At 46.8% G+C, this 17,236-nt stretch overlaps 1 protein-coding gene across 1 annotated transcript in view; it reads right to left on the reverse strand.

Annotated features, from left to right (window-relative positions):
* Positions 1-16,383, reverse strand: part of cltrn (collectrin, amino acid transport regulator) — a 57,182-nt gene extending 40,799 nt beyond the window's left edge. The window contains exon 1 of the mRNA XM_078232280.1: positions 16,312-16,383. The gene's annotated coding sequence lies outside the window, so the exon portion shown is untranslated. The remainder of the gene's footprint in view (positions 1-16,311) is intronic.
* Positions 16,384-17,236: the final 853 nt, after the last annotated feature.

Consider the following 17,236-nt stretch of genomic DNA (forward strand, 5'->3'; position numbering starts at 1 on the left):
TAGATTACCCTTTGATCGTTTATACTCAAAGGAATATAAGCCTACTCTACCTGTCCTTCTAATTTCACCCTTTGGTCCTGATAAAGATAAAATTTGCATCTCTGGTATTTTATCTTTTTCTTCACCTGAAGACTGAAGTAAGTATTTAACATGGCCGGCACAGTGGTTAGCACTGCTGCCTCACAGCCCCCTTGGGTTCGGTTCCCAGACTCGGGTCACTGTCTGGTAATTCTGCTCTGAACCCCTCCAAGTTCTACCTTCCTGAAGGGTTGCACACACAGCGAGCCTCTAAATTGGGTCCGGGCTGAACTTTATATAACTGCAGAGAACTTCCATTCATCTCATTCGATTGAGATGAAGGCCAACATTTCATGAATCTTTTAAATTATCTTTGTACCTGTTCACTAGTTCTTCGTGATTTCTGTAGTTGGACCCCTATCTAACCTCGCACTTTTTAAAAAAGATTTGCTTCGACCTAAAGTAGGTGATCTCACTTTTCCACATTGAACTGCATCTGCCACAGTTTGTCCACTAATTGATTCTATCAATGGTCCTTTGCAATTTTCTGCTCTCATCTACCTATCATGCCACCTAATGTAGTGTCATCAACAATCGTGGAAACTCCATTCTTTCATGAAGAATTCATTCATAAATGAAGTCAGCAACTTGAGGTCCCAGTTCAACTCTTGACCTTTTAGGGATATTGTAAGAATTCCTGTTCACCAGCTGGGTAAATAACAACGGCAATATTTATTTACATCTAGCTATAACACAGAGGCCTACAACCTCATGGCTGCCAGTTAACTTCCAAGAAGAATCTGGAACAGAAACCTGAGCTCATCAACATGATCCACCATCCTGCTCCCCAATTGGTTCCCCGGGTCATGTGATCCTTACTCTACAGATGGGTCTTTAAAGGGACAATCTCCACAGGGATGTATATGTCTTGAATTTGAACAAATATTTCTTTGAATCCCTCCGTCTTTATCCGTTAATAGTTCAGCACAGTCTTGTGGTCAATTTCTACCTCATCCCTCCAGCTCACCTCAATTTATAACCTTAGTTTGTGATGCCCCCTTCTTCCTCTAAGTAAATTCCTTATTTGAACCGGACTGTCAAAGGATGACACCAAGCGCAGGAAACTCCGAAGAAACTCGGCCCCTCTGTGCATCCCGTAGCACTGGGCTGGGAGGAAGAAGTCTTGAAGGAAGGTGTTGTTTAAAGGGTGAATGTTAAATATGTAAATAAAAAGTCTACATCACCAGTGATGTAGGATCATATGATAGCAGGGAGATAGTTCTATGTAGAGCTTTGTGTAGAGACCACCTTGTAAATACCATAATATTCAATAAAAGAGAGTTTATTGCTTCACCCACAAGCAGTAACATGACTGCCAAATGCTAGACTGAAGACAACAGTAACAGGGACAGTCGTCAAAAATCTCCTTCTTCATTCATAGCTGGGAATCTCCGGTGCTGCTACAGTGAATGGAGCTTTGGCTGGAATGTCAAATTCTCCGTTCTCACTGGGAGTGGGGTGGGCACAGAGAAGATCGAAGAATCCCATCCACTATCTCCCTGGTCACTTCATCAAACTACTGAGTGTAAAGAGACTGAAAGAGAAAGATGAGATTTCCATCCCATGTCAGTATCAAGCATTCCCAAATGCAAAGAGCAAGTGTCATGCCATTGCCTCAGAAGTTACCATTGACCAGAAAATGAACTGGACTAGCCATATAAATACTGCGGCTACAAGAGTAAGTCAGAGACTCACTGCGGTGAATAGCTCACCTCCTGACTCCCCAAAGTCTGTCCACCATCTACAAGGCACAAGTCAGGAGTGTAATGGAATACTCTCCACTTGCCTGGACGAGTGCAGCTCCAACAACACTCAAGAAGCTTGACGCCATCCAGGACAAAGCAGCCCCCTTGATTGGCACCACATCTACAAACATTCACTCCCTCCCTCACCAATGCACATCGACAAGATGCACTGCGGGAACTCACCAAGGTTCATTAGGCAGCACCTTCCAAAGCTGCGACCTCCACCACCTAGAAGGGCAAGGGCAACAGATACATGGCAACACCAACATCTGGAGGTTCCCCTCCAAGTCACTCACCATCCTGACTTTAAAAATATATCACCGCTCCTTCACTGTCACTGGGTCAAAATCCTGGAACTCCTTCCCGAGCATCACTGTGAATAAATGTACACCTCCAGGACTGAAATGGTTCAAGACGGTGGCTCAGTACCATCTTCTCAAGGAGCAGTTAGGGATGAGCAATAAATGCTGATCCAGCCAACAGAACCCACAGAAAGAAATGTTATAAATATTTGATTGAGTAATTTTACTGGATCCAAGTCACCAACAACCTGGTCACCATATCTATCCTAAACTGAGACAAATAGCCACCGCGGCACTGCTGCCTCACAGAGCCAGGGACCCGGGTCCAATTCTGGCCTTGGGTGACTGTCTGTGTGGAGTTTCCCATTCTCCCCGTGTCTGCATGGGTTTCCTCCCCCAGTCCAAAGATGTGCAGGTCAGATTGAGAGGACATTCTAGATTGCCCCTTAATGTCAGGGGGATTAGCAGGGTAAATACGTGGGGTTACGGGAATAGGGCCTGGGTGGGATTGTTGTCGGTGCAGGCTTGATGGGCCGAATGGCCTCCTTCTCCTCCTTCTGGAGGGATTCTATGATCGTATGATTTGAAAAGTTTTCACCTCAAGCACAATTAAATGAAAGATGGAACTGAAGGTTCCTGGGATCAAATACCGTCCAATCGGTCACCATCACATTCTTCAGAAGGCCAGAACACCTTATCTCACCGCGGGTAGATACCTGCATCCAACACCATGCAGGTCCCATTAAGGCTAAACAAGCAGGAACTCTTTGCTCTCAGTCCCACCGCTGGCAAGGACTGGTGTTCCAATTTGATCTTAATTGCCCCAGTTCTCTCTGATAGCCAGAATGGACACACTGGGTTAATTCGTGGAGCAACAGGACTATGCACTCTTATATTCCTCATCATTTTGTCTATGGCCAAATATTTGAAATGGTGAATGAAATGCAAACAGACAAACATAAGGATCAGGAGGCCACTCGGCCCCTCAAGCCTGTTTGGCCATTCAACAAAGCCATGGCTGAGCTGATTGTAACCTCAACTCCACATCCCACCTATCCCAAAGAACCTTTCACCCCCTTGCTTAAATAAACAGGCAGAGGGAGACTGAGACACGCACTGAATAGATAGGCAGATTTGAGACAAAGTCAAATCAATTGTACATAACAGTGTCTCAGCAGATGGGAGACGCTGTGGCATACCCGAGGCTGAAATTAGTGATCAGAAAATCAAATCATGAGGTTTCCTATTAACCTCCAGCTTACAGGTTTAAATATTGCAATGTATATCTTTTCCTCAAGGTTCTCTGAGTTGTGACACTTGATATTATAATAATCAGAGCTGGATTTACCTCAGCCCAACCCTCTCTCCAAGTTATAATGAGATAACAATCTCCTATCTCGCACTTTGCCCCAAATGACTTTCTCTACCAGAGTGACAAAGGGCTCACCAGATCTGTTCATCAGCAACTTTACCTTAATTGCGACCAGGAACATTGCCAGAAAATAAACAATTTGGTCGATCTCCAAGACTTGGAGACATTAAAGTATCGGCTTGGAAAAAACAGGGAGGAAGAGGAACCTTACACCAAATGTTATCACCCAGGGCACAAGGGGGAAAGGTATCCTCTGGGATCTTCCTTTGGTCTCAGTAATTATGGATCAATGTGAGCACAAAATGAATGTCCCACAGGATAATTTCAAATCCTGGGGCGGCACGGTGGCACAGTGGTTAGCACTGCTGCCTCACAGCACCAGGGACCCAGGTTCGATTTCCCCGCTTGGGTCACTGTCCGTGTGGAGTCTGCACGTTCTCCCCATGGCTACGTGGGTTTCCTCCGGGTGCTCCGGTTTCCTCCCACAGTCCGGAAGACGCGCTGGTTAGATGCATTGGCCATGCTAAATTCTCCCGCAGTGTACCCGAACAGGTGCCGGAGTGTGGCAACTGGGGGATTTTCACAGTAACTTCATTGCAGTGTTAATATGAGCCTACTTGTGACACTAATAAATAAACTTTATTTAAACCTGGAAAAAAACTTCCGGAATCGATTAATATTTCAGAACTCTGATGAAAGGACTTTGAGCTTTTTTTTTCAAATGTATTCATTCACGCAGTGTTGGCCAGACCAGCATTTATTGCCCATCCCTAATTGCCCCTTGAGAAGGCCTTCTTGAACCGCTACAGTCCATGGAGCTCCCAACAGTGCAGTTAGGGAGCTCCAAGATTCTGACCCACTGTAGTATTGAATGAAGTCATGTGAGGAAATCTCCAGGAATACATTTGATAACAGTTGGCAACCCTGTGCCTTGCAGGGGATGAATAATAGGCGTCTTTAGGACTCTGCAATATCGTCTGGTGCTGCAAAGACCACCTGTATCATCCAGGAGTATCACCCCACTGGTGGTAGAGGTTTGCTGGCAGAGGTCCCTCTGACAGTTCCCCGTGTATGGATACTGACTCCTGACCCATAGGGGCACGGTCTGGCAGGCAGGTCAGATCCCTTCTGAGATGAACATGTCATTTCAATCCAGTTCAGTCATTCCATCCAAACAGTCATCTCTCTGAACTGGCAGCAGTGACACCCCGTTTCTCTCTCTGTTCAATTGGCAGAATAATCTTGGTGATGTGGCACCTTATTATAAGACCATAAGACGTGGGAGCAGAATTAGGCCACTCAGCCCATCGAGTCCGCTCCGCCATTCAATCATGGCTGATATTTTTCTCATCCCCATTCTCCTGCCTTTTCCCCATAACCTCTGATCCCCTTATTAATCAAGAACCTATCTATCTCTGTCTTAAAGACACTCAATGACCTGGCCTCCACAGCCTGTGCGGCAAAGAATTCCACAGATTCACCATTTATCACATGTCAGGAACAACCCCAAAGCAGTTGATCTAAATGTAGCAGTTGGCAGGAACATAGATATGAAGACCATTCATTGCGCAGCAAGATCCCATAAACAGCAATGAAAAGAATGGCAGGTTAATCTGCATTTTTTTTGTTAAAGGACAGATATTGCTTAGCACACATAGAATCCCTACAGTGCAGAACTGGCCATTCAGCCCATCAAACCTGCACCAAGTACAATCCCACACACGCCCTTTCCCCGTAACCCCACGTGTTTACCCTGCTAATCCCCTAAGCAGGCAGGTGAGGTCTCAGTTTAACATTTCACCTAACAGACAGCACATATGGCAATGCAGCACTCCCTTGGCACTGTACTGAAAACTCAACCAGATTACTTACTAAAGTCTTGAATTGGGGCTTACATCCACAACCTTCTAACCTGACATATTAAATTTAAAATCTTGATTTAGAATTTTCAATTTTGAATCCTACAGTGCAGAAGGAGGCCATTTGGCCCATCGAGTCTGCACTGACCACAATCCCACCCAGGTCCTATCCCCATAACCCCATGCATTTAAATGCCATGGCTAAACCTCCTGACCGTAAATCCATCTTTGATTCTCCACCTTCCTTCTTTAGAGGTGGAGATTTGGAAAATTGGATAACTTTCTGTCAATTAAAAGCCCAGCCTAGGACGACTGAGAATCTCCATCATAATATCTTTTTTGGAGTATTCTACAATATTGAAAGGAGATTAACTCTGAAATGTCCGAACTATGTTCGGGGCTGTGGTTTTAAACAAAAAGAAAAAAATGTGGTTGCTCCCTGTGTCGAGGTAAGGCAACAACAGTACCAACATATATCTTAATGTAATGAAATGTCCCAAGGTGCCTCAACAGGAGTGTTTGAACTGAAATTATGACAGCGAGCCACATGAGGAGATATTTGGTCAGAACACCAAAAGCTTGGTCAAGGAGGTGGGTTTTAAAAGAGGAAAATGAGGTAGAGAGGCAGAGAGATTTAGGGAGGGAATTCCAGAGATTAGGGGCCAGGCAGCTGAAGGCAAGGCCACTGATGGGCAAGCAATTCAAGTTAGACAAGAGGCCAGAGTTAGGTGAGGGTAGATATCTCAGAGGGTTATGAGGTTGGAGGAGATTATGGAGATAGGGAGGGAGTGAGGCCACGGAGGGATTTGGAAATAATAGATGGAAATTTTAAAATCCGTACATTGCTTGACCGGGAGCCAGGGTAGATCAGCGAGCACAGGAGTGATAGGGGAAATGGGACTTGGTGAGTGTTAAGACAGGGGCAGCAGAACTTTAAATGAGCTCAGGTTTACAGCAAGTAGACTGGGAGACTAGTCAGGAGTGCATTGAAATAGTCAAGTCTAGAGGCAATGAAGGCAATAACAAGATAGGCAAAGTCAAGCAATGTTACGGAGGTGGAAGCAGATGGATAGTGGAAATAATCTTAGTGATGGCATGACTGTGGTCAGAAGCTCATCTCGGGATCAAATGTGCCATCAAGATTGCAAACAGGCCAGCTTAATCTCAGACTGTTGCCTGGGAGAGGGAGGGAGTCAGTCATAGGGAAAGGAGCTCAGAGCGGGAACTAAAACCAATGGCTGGGATTTTCCAGAGCCTCCCATTGGCAGGATCATCTGATCCCATCAAAGTCAACAGGGATTTAAACGGATCACTGCATCCGGAGTGGATAATCCCAGTTTGGCACAGCCTGATAGTCCCGGAGAATGTTTTCAGTCTTCCCAATCAAATCAAATCAAAATCTGGTTGCTCATCCCCAGTATGGCATGTCTGATAAGCAATCCCATTCCAGGTCCTCAGAGCCCAGAGCTGCTTGGAATTGTCCTGCAAGGCCAGCTACAGCCTCCTCCAGTGAAATTGGAGCCACACCCAACAACGCCTGCTGGAGAAGCATGTAGCACAAGGACAGACACAACGAGAATGCACGAGGATAGTTTATAACTGTAAAAGTGGATGTGTCCTTGGATAAATATATCATGAAACAGGTAATTGTAAGCGGATTTTCTAATAGTATCTTAGCCAAGGGCCATGCGGTAACGGTGCCCCCAGATGGATGGTCAGTGGGGAATAATGGAACTTGGGTACTGAAGGGATGTTGTCCTATGAGGAGCTGAATCTGAGTAGATGCTCTTGAACAGCACATCCCAAGTGATTGAGTCTCGGATGTCTCCTTCTCATCTCCTCTTCCTTCTTTATCCATGATGATGATGCTGTGGAGGATCCAACAGTCCTGTCTGTGCTAGGCCTAAGGTCACGCAAACTGAGAGCTGTTGCTCAGCGAGATACTCACGCTGAGAGTTACTGCCAGCCCCAATACTCTGGCTGAGAGTTGTAGCTAGCTGATACTGAGGCTGAGAGTTGCTGCTAAGCCCAATACTCAGGCTCAGAGTTGCTGTTAGGCTTGATGCTCAGGCTGAGAGTTGCAGCTAGCCAATACTCAGGCCGAGAGTTGCTGCTAGGCCCGATACTGAGGCTGAGAGTTGCAGCTAGCTAATATCAGGCCGAGAGTTGCTGCTGGGGCTGATGCTGAGGCTGAGAGTCACTGCTGGACCTGATACTCAGTCAGAGAGTTGTTGCTGACCCTCAGGTCACGCAGGCTGCGAGTTGTTGCTAGGCTTCAAGTCACGCAGGCTGCGAGTTATTGCCGGTCCCAGGGTTACTGAGACTGAGGGCTGTTGCTAGGCCCAGAGGCATACAAGGCTGTGGGTAACTTCTATAGGCCCAGAGTGATTGAGGATAAGTGTTGCTGCTATAGGTTCTAGGTGAGGCTAAAGGCCCAGGGTTAGTGACCATGAGAGTTATTGCTGTAGGCCCCGGGACACTGACAATATGTTGTTGGGCCTGATGTTCAGCACAGACTTCAGACTGAAGAGAGTTTTTCAGAAACAGCAATATTAATAAGTAAGCTGGACTGCAAATGAATCCACTTTCCAACCTTGACAACTAAAATGCAGAAAATGTAGTTATTACCACACTGAGCAACTGATTAACAAAGAGTAAGAGTCAGTAAAAGTTCCAGCTCTAAAATATATTTACTGGAGTTAACAAGTAACCACGGCAATAACAAGATGATGAAGACACTGCTGATAGAAGCAAGCAGGGGGGAATTTATCACAATGAAAACACTACTATTGCAGCAACTTCCCAGAGTGTGTCAGCAACCTGGGTTGAGTTTGAGACCATCTCCACTTCTGCCACTTTCCCTCGCCTCAGGTACAATGATCAATGGCATCAACACTGACATAAAAATACCGGGCTTCATTGTTTGGGGGTACAGTTCACTAAATACAAATACAGGTCTGGATGTGTGCGCCCAGTGTTCACACTGAGTTCTTTCAGAAAATGCACCTTCAGAGCGATAGTCTCAGTCTGTACATCACCAAGGAGGCCAGACTGCCATATGATTATATCAGGAATATTTTAAGCCTTCTTTCTTGTGATAACTCAGCCAAACACCAGTTTCCCCATGGCCAGCACTCTTTATTATGAACCAAATAAATGGGCCGAGCCTGTGGCTTACAGTCAGGTACTCTTCACCTCGGGGCCTACAACACCGCTCCGGGTATTGGACATAATTTTACTGGCACCTCCGCCCAAAGTTCGTACGATTCCGCCTGAGTCCAACAGAGAATGTCGTTCTCCGAGCCGAGCCTGCCCCCGGAATCAGGGCGGGCGTGCCCTGGGTAACGTTACAGGCTTAAATACCCCTGCCTGGCCGCTTCCCGTTGGGCGAGCCTCCACTGAATCAATAAGGCAGCTCGTACTCCACAAAGACCACAGAGAGATTGGGGTGGCAAGGTGGTTAGCACTGCTGCCTCACAGTGCCAGGAACCCGGGTTCGATTCCAGCCTCAGGTCACTGTCTGTGTGGAGTTTGCAATTCCCCCCGTGTCTGTGTGGGTTTCCTCCCACAGTGCAAAGATGTGTGAGTTAGCTTGATTGGCCATGCTAAATTGCCCCTTAGTGTCAGGGGGACTAGCAGGGTAAATAAGTGGGGTTACAGGGATAGGGTGGGATTGTTGTCGGTGCAGACTCGATGGGCCGAATGGTCTCCTTCTGTACTATGGGATTCTATGATTCTATGAGATCTACCAATGATTCCCTGTGACCTTCGAGGCCATCATAATATTTTTGCGACGAGCTGTTGTGATCTGGACTACACTGTCTGAAAGGGCAGTGGAAGCAAATCCAATAATATATTTCAACGGGGAATGGGATAGATACTTCAGAAGGGAAACTAACTTGCAAGGCGATTGGTGAGAGCAGGGGAGTGGGATTACTTAAGGGAAGCACACTCAGAGAGCCAGTACAGGCACAATGCACTGAATGGCCCCCCACTTGTGTTGTGTGATTCTTTATAACCACAATCCCAAAAACCGGCAGAGCAAGTTGTTAAATCCTTTGGCTGAGGGATATCCTCACTCCACACACAGGCGTCAGGCAACATAGGTATTTATTGCAGTCTACCTGTCCCAAACCCCAAACGACAACTCCCCTCTCAGGGCAGTTCCCAGGCAGATCGCCCCACACCCAGGGTCACCTGACCCCTTCCCTTAAAGGAGCTATGCCCCAACATACTTGACACAAGCATCATCTGTGCTGAACTTGTGCCCATTGATTGAAATGCGGGAACTTTGCGCTCTTTGAATGACGCATTCATTGGCTGCATACATCAAGAAAGAGGCCCCAAACTGTAACTTCCTAACATCCCCCAAAGGTACCTGCACCTCTTAAAGGGGAGGTGCATTTTGGCTATAGCAGCCAGTCACTCACACAGGAAATTCAGCTGTCCTGGGAAATAGGGAGGAGGGAACAACACGGGAGAGAACTGTCTCCAAGGATTTTGCAAGCTGAACAGAAGGTGGATAACAGGATGCATGCCATGTATCTGTGCAAGGAGCTGGGTGGGGCGGGGGGGGGGGCGGTGCTTGGGCAGCAGGAAGCACTCCAGCCAAATATTCAGAAAACAGATAACTGCGGTGCTCAATGCCAGGAGCCAGACCCAGAGGACCTGGTTACAGGAACCTAACCCAAGTGGTCAGTCACAAATATCTCTGAAATATCAGATCCCAGTTGCATCATTCGCCTCAGAGCTGCGCAATTCACTGCACCCATATCACTTAACTACCAACAATCTCTATCAACCAGCACTCATACCAAACAGCCATAGCTTCACCTTTACTTTTATTGATTTATTGTCACACGTTTTGGTATACAGTGAAAAGTATTGTTTCTTGCGCACTTTACAGACAAAGCATACCGTTCATAGAGAAGGAAAAGACAGGGTGCAGAATGTAGTGTGACTCTCACAGCTAGGGTGTAGAGAAAGATCAACTTAATAATAGATAGGTCCATTCAAAAGTCTGACAGCAGCAGGGAAGAAGCTGTTCTTGAGTCGGTTGGTACGTGACCTCAGACTTTTGTATCTTTTTTGCGACAGAAGAAGGTGGAAAAAAAGTATGTCCAGGGTGCGTGGGGTCCTTAATTATGCTGGCTGCTTTTCTGAGGCAGCGGGAAGTGTAGACAGAGTCAATGGATGGGAGGCTGGTTTGCGTGATGGATTGGGCTACATTCACGAGCTTTTGTAGTTTCTTGCAGTCTTGGACAGAACAGGAGTCATACCAAGCTGTGATACAGCCAGAAAGAATGCTTTCTATGGTGCAACTATAAAAGTTGGTGACAGCTGTAGCGGACATATCAGATTTCCTTAGTCTCCTGAGAAAGTAGAGGTGTTAGTGGGCTTTCTTAACGATCGTGTCAGCATGGGAGGACCAGGACAGGTTAGAACATAGAACAGTACAGCACAGAACAGTCCCTTCGGCCCACAATGTTGTGCCGAGCTTTATCTGAAACCAAGATCAAGCTATCCCACTCCCTATCATCCTGGTGTGCTCCATGTGCCTATCCAATAACCGCTTAAATGTTCCTAAAGTGTCTGACTCCACTATCACTGCAGGCAGTCCATTCCACACCCCAATCACTCTCTGCATAAAGAACCTGCCTCTGATATCCTTCCTATATCTCCCACCACGAACCCTATAGTTATGCCCCCTTGTAATAGCTCCATCCACCCGAGGAAATAGTCTTGGAACGTTCACTCTATCCCCTTCATCATTTTATAAACCTCTATTAAGTCTCCCCTCAGCCTCCTCTGCTCCAGAGAGAACAGCCCTAGCTCCCTCAACCTTTCCTCATAAGACCTACCCTCCAAACCAGGCAGCATCCTGGTAAATCACCTCTGCACTCTTTCCAGCGCTTCCACATCCTTCTTATAGTGAGGTGACCAGAACTGCACACAATATTCCAAATGTGGTCTCACCAAGGTCCTGTACAGTTGCAGCATAATCCCACGGCTCTTAAACTCCAACCCCCTGTTAATAAAAGCTAACACACTATAGGCCTTCTTCACAGCTCTATCCACTTGAGTGGCAACCTTTAGAGATCTGTGGATATGAACCCCAAGATCTCTCTGTTCCTCCACAGTCTTCAGAACCCTACCTTTGACCCTGTAATCCACATTTAAATTAGTCTTACCAAAATGAATCACCTCACATTTATCAGGGTTAAACTCCATTTGCCATTTTTCAGCCCAGCTCTGCATCCTATCTATGTCTCTTTGCAGCCTACAACAGCCCTCCACCTCATCCACTACTCCACCAATCTTGGTGTCATCAGCAAATTTACTGATCCACCCTTCAGCCCCCTCCTCTAAGTCATTAATAAAAATCACAAAGCGCAGAGGACCAAGCACTGATCCCTGTGGCACTCCGCTAGCAACCTGCCTCCAGTCCGAAAATTTTCCATCCACCACCAGGATGGAAAATCACCAGGTTGTTGGTGATCTGGACACCTTAAAACGTCTTCACACTCTGAGCGCTGCTCCAAACCTCACACACGTGGTCTCACTTTGTGTACGCAACTGCTGGATTTCCAACCATGACAGCCATAACACGCAGGCAGGTTGCCTCACACTTACTGACACACTTCTTCCCCCTCTCCCTCTGACAGGGTAACATAGCAATTGTAATTCAGCCAAACGCCAGATTCTCGTCACCAACACCCTTTATTGTGAACCAAAGGAAAGGGTTCTGCAGCTTACAGTCAGGTAGCCTTCGCCTCGGAACCTACAACACAGCTCCGGGTAGAGTTACAGGTTTAAACATGCCCGCTGACTGGGTGAGCTACTGGGTGAGCCCCGACTCTCTCAATAAGGCAGCTTGTAATCCACAAGTCCATCATAACTTAGTGCTCAAACTGCTGCTACTGAGGCCAATCTCACCCCATCAACATCAGTACTGAAACAACAATGAAGAAACTCCAGAGCTCCATCGCCATCAAGTGGTGGCTTAATATCAGAGCAGTTCCCAGGATATCAAATGGGAATAGATAGTCAGTTTGGGGTAATTTTAACCCAAGAAAAAGGGGAGGGGGTTTGGGTTGGATGCGATATAATATTTTCAAAATCTCAAATCCGACCCAACACTGCTCGAACACCTGCTTTTCCTGCTTAAATATAGACAGCGCACAGGACAGGCAGCCAGCTAATCCGCTCTTGGAAAGCAGAATTGTCATTTAAATATTATAATGAGGCTAGCCACCGCCCGTGTAAATTATTTCTCTGGCGACTGGCTTAAGGGATTTGAGGGGAGCTTCAGGGAAAAGGTCTGGGATTTTAAAGCACTGCTTGTGGGCCAAGAGGAAAAGCGAGTGCAATGATCTTACTGAATCACCCATCACCATCTCCCTTTATTTACAACAGGCTAAAAGTGCTGTTCAGCGGCTACAGAGCAGAGGTCGGCCCTGAGTCTGTCGACTGCCAGCCCGAGTGAAGCCAGCTGGTTTTAAAGCTTCCCCACTGTTCCTTCCCAATTGGGTGAGCCTCCACTTTCCTAATAATGAAGCACATGTTCTACGTGGCTCACAGAGAGATTTATTGATGATTGCCCGTGGCCATCATAATATCCCTCCGCCATCTGTTTCTTCCCCAGCAACCCTGCCATCGGAGGACCTTTCCCGCCACTTGGTGCTCGGCCTGGGGTCGATTGGAAGAAGGACCGGATCGGGGATGTGAAGTGAGTTCAAGACCTTCGCTTCCAAAGTGAGTGCCGTAAATCACCGACACTGGTTCTTCTTCAGATCTTGCTTCAGCCCAGTCGCCAGTCTTTTCTGCTTCCATCTTGGAATCCATATCCTCATCGCCTGGAGGGGCAGGCGTGAGGTCAACTTCCAGTCGTGGCTCGTATTTTAAGGTGAGAGGAGAGAGATACAAAAGTGTCCAGAGGGGCAATTTTTTCACACAGAGAGTGGTGAGTGACTGGAACAAGCTGCCAGAGGTTGTAGTAGAGGCGGGTACAATTTTGTCTTTTAAAAAGCATTTAGATAGTTACATGGATAAGATGGGAATAGAGGGATATGGGCCACATGCAGGCAATTGGGATTAGTTTAGGGGTTTAAAAAAAAGGCAGCATGGACAAGTTGGACCGAAGAGCCTGTTTCCATGCTGTTAATCTCTATGACTCTATGGCTCGACACTGGCAGTGGTCATCTCCATGGCTGGTAATGAGGTCTGCACTGGCATGGGCTCCCTACTCCTGAGTTGGTCCAGGTATTTCCTGACAATTTCGTCCTACATTCGGAAAGACACGGGCCCTGTTTTCTCCATTATGATCCCAGGAACCCAACTGAACCCGCCCCCGAAATTCTTCATATGGATTGGGTCGCTGGTTTTGAACATTCTTTCTGTCTTTGCAAAATCATAGTTCTTCTTCTGGTTCTCTTGTTGGAACTCCACCCTCCCCCGCAGGCTTGGGAACATTAGGCTTAATCTTGTCCAAAGCCCCCATCCAATTAACAATTCCACTGGGGCAACTCTTGTCATTGTGTGATTGGTAGTCTTATAGTCAAATAAAAATCATACCAGTTTGGTCTCTATAGATTGGGTTGGAATAGGAGGAAACAGGTATGGAGTTTAACCTGTCTGGTCTAGTTGGGCCCAATAACCTATATCTTTGCTGTTAACAAATTGAATCCTGGTCGCTGTTTTATTTCAAGTTGATGCAACAACCTCATCTGGATGATCTCTTACACTGTGAACCAACATTGTGAATATCAGAAAGCATGTGAGTAAAACAATCTGAAATTTCTCACTCATTACTTAACACATCTGGAGAACTGTGTACAGTATTGGTCTCCTTATTTAAGGAAGAATGTAAATGTGTTCAAAGCTGGCTAATACCTGCAGAATCTCACTAGCTGTTCTGTCTGGAGACAATACACATCTCTTTAACCTGTGTTTAATGTTCCCTACCTTTAAGTCCAAAGATGTGCAGGATAGGTTGATTGGCCATGTTAAAATTGCCCCTTAGTGTCCTAGGATGCGTAGATTAGAGGGATTAGCGGGTAAAATATGTAGGGATATGGTGGTAGGGCCTGGGTGGGATTATGGTCGGTGCAGACTCGATGGGCCGAATGGCCTCTTTCTGTACTGTAGGGTTTCTATGATTTCTATGATTTCTATGATTTAAGACCTGGCTGGCTGTAGAGATTTGCATTCTAATTAGTATTCTGTAACTTGATGTTGTGTCTCTGTGCACTGTTGGAGAACAGATTTTCACTCCATCTGACGAAGGAGCAGCGCTCCGAAAGCTTATGGTATTTGCTACCAAATAAACCTGTTGGACTTTAACCTGGTGTTGTGAGACTTCTTACAATACCTGAAAGGACAGCTTGTCTTACGAGGAAAGGTTGGGCAGGCTAACGTTTAGAAGAGTAAGAGAGTAACTTGAGCGATAACTTTGAGATTCTGAGGGGTAAAAACAGGGAGGATGTGGAGAGGATGTTTCCTCCCGTGGGAGAATCTAGAGCGAGGGATCACTGTTTAAAAATAAGGGGCTGCCCATTAAAGACAGAGATGAGGAGAAATATTTTCTTTCAGTGGGCCATGAGTCTCTGGAACTCTGTCCCCAGCCCGGTTCAGGAAGAATGTCCCAGTGGCACAGCTGCCACTTTCCCCGGTACCACTACCCCGTGAATCACAACCATTTTTTCAGTCTTTGCATTCAACTATTTAATCTGTGGCCAAATGGGCCACCTAAAATGGCGATTTGTAAAGCACTCTGGGACAATTGAATCATAGAATCATAGAAACCCTACAGTGCAGAAGGAGGCCATTCGGCCCATCGAGTCTGCACCGACCACAATCCCACCCAGGCCCTACCCGCTAATCCCTTTTTTTTACCCGCTAATTTTACCCGCTAATCCCTCTAACCTACGCATCCCAGGACTCTAAGGGGCAATTTTTAACCTGGCCAATCAACCTAACCCGCACATCTTTGGACTGTGGGAGGAAACCGGAGCACCCGGAGGAAACCCACGCAGACACGAGGAGAATGTGCAAACTCCACACAGACAGTTTCCCGAGCCGGGAATCGAACCCGGGACCCTGGAGCTGTGAAGCAGCAGTGCGAACCACTGTGCTACCGTGGCAATTGGGCAAGAACTAAAACAACAGGCTGCTGCCTAAAAGACAGAGACAAACAGGCTGCAACCCAGACGAGTGAATACACAGGATATGGGTCATCTCCAAGACAAAAGGGACTTTCTGATCAAACTGGGTTGCTTACCAGACATAGGAGCGCCGTAACCCCTTATTTGGGAGGCAGGTGTGTGTCCTACATGCCCCCAGCACCGACAGACATGGCCGTTGGGGACACACCCAGAGATTGGTGTGGCAGCACCCGATTGGACTTTATTGATCAGGGTGACGGCATGGTAGCACAGTGGTGGGGGTGGCACGGTAGCACAGTGGTTAGCACTGCTGCTTCACAGCTCCAGGGACCTGGGTTCAATTCCCGGCTTGGGTCACTGTCTGTGTGGAGTTTGCACATTCTTCCTGTGTCTGCGTGGGTTTCCTCCGGGTGCTCCGGTTTCCTCCCACAGTCCAAAGATGTGTGGGTTAGGTTAATTGGCCACGCTAAATTGCCCCTTAGTGTCCCGGGATGCGTAGGTTAGAGGGATTAGCAGGTAAATATGTGAGGATATGGGGATAGGGCCTGGGTGGGATTGTGGTCGGTGCAGACTCGATGGGCCAAATGGCCTCTTTCTGCAATGTAGGGTTTCTATGATTCTATGTCATCAAGACCTGATCGATTGATTGGCAATGGCCAAAAGGGGCGCGAAACCCAACAGGGTATAAAAGGTGCTGCACAACCAAGAATCACTCTCTCTCTGACCCCACGAATGAGCTACAACAACGGTGACGATCGCCAGCAACGACCAGCATAAGGAGAGCCACCACACCCGAGAAGGAAGGAAGACCAGAGCCAGAGTGCCAGACCAGACCAGAGGACCAGACTATGCAGAGGAGTACAGAGACCAACGCACAGATAAAGGCCAATATCTGCCTGGGTACTTGCCAGTCACGCAAAGTTAAGTCAAGGTCTTGTGTTGGACTTGAACTTTAGTATTTTCTGTAAGATAACTTATTGTTGGCTGGGTGGGTGATTATTGATTGTATATTTAAATAAATATTGTTGTACTAACAAGAAGTCTACTCGCAATTCTTTGTCCATCGTATAAGGGTTAAAACAGACTGTGCAGCAGGCTTAACAAATTGGCGACTCAAGTGGGACATCGACAAGAAGTAACTTTGTTGCTCCGATATCGAATCCCACAGAACCTAATGCTCCTGGAGATTTAGCCTGAGCCCGAATTAAGATGGCAAATGCCCCACGTGACAGCCAGGATTTCAAGTAAATCGAAGGGAATGGAGGGTCTATATTAAGCGATTATTTAAAACTCAGAGTCAACAGGTGTAAACTCCTTATTGGACAAATTACTGCTTTCGGGAATTGTTGTTACTAACAAGGAGGATAGGATAAACTCCGCAGGTTTACATTAGAATCCGGAGGGATTAGGACTGGAACATAGCCCAAAGCCGTACCCGCAGTCCGATCGACTCCCTACCTCTTGTCGTTGAACATAGAATGGCAGGAAACAGCACAGAGACAGAAAGGTGTCCCAAATGGGAAACAAAAATCAGGGAATTTATTAAGAAGAAAGGGTGGACCCTATGGGCCGAATTTTGTGCCAATACTGAGACGGGACCGGGATCCCTAGGACAGAAGTATTGGGATAATTTAAGGAAAGTTCAGGGATAATGGACAGGCAAATGTGAGAAAGTGACTGCCATGGTGAGCTGCTTAGGACAGCTGCTAGGAACAGA

This window comes from Mustelus asterias, chromosome 17, assembly GCF_964213995.1.
Source record: "Mustelus asterias chromosome 17, sMusAst1.hap1.1, whole genome shotgun sequence".
NCBI classification, from domain to species: Eukaryota; Metazoa; Chordata; class Chondrichthyes; order Carcharhiniformes; family Triakidae; genus Mustelus; species Mustelus asterias.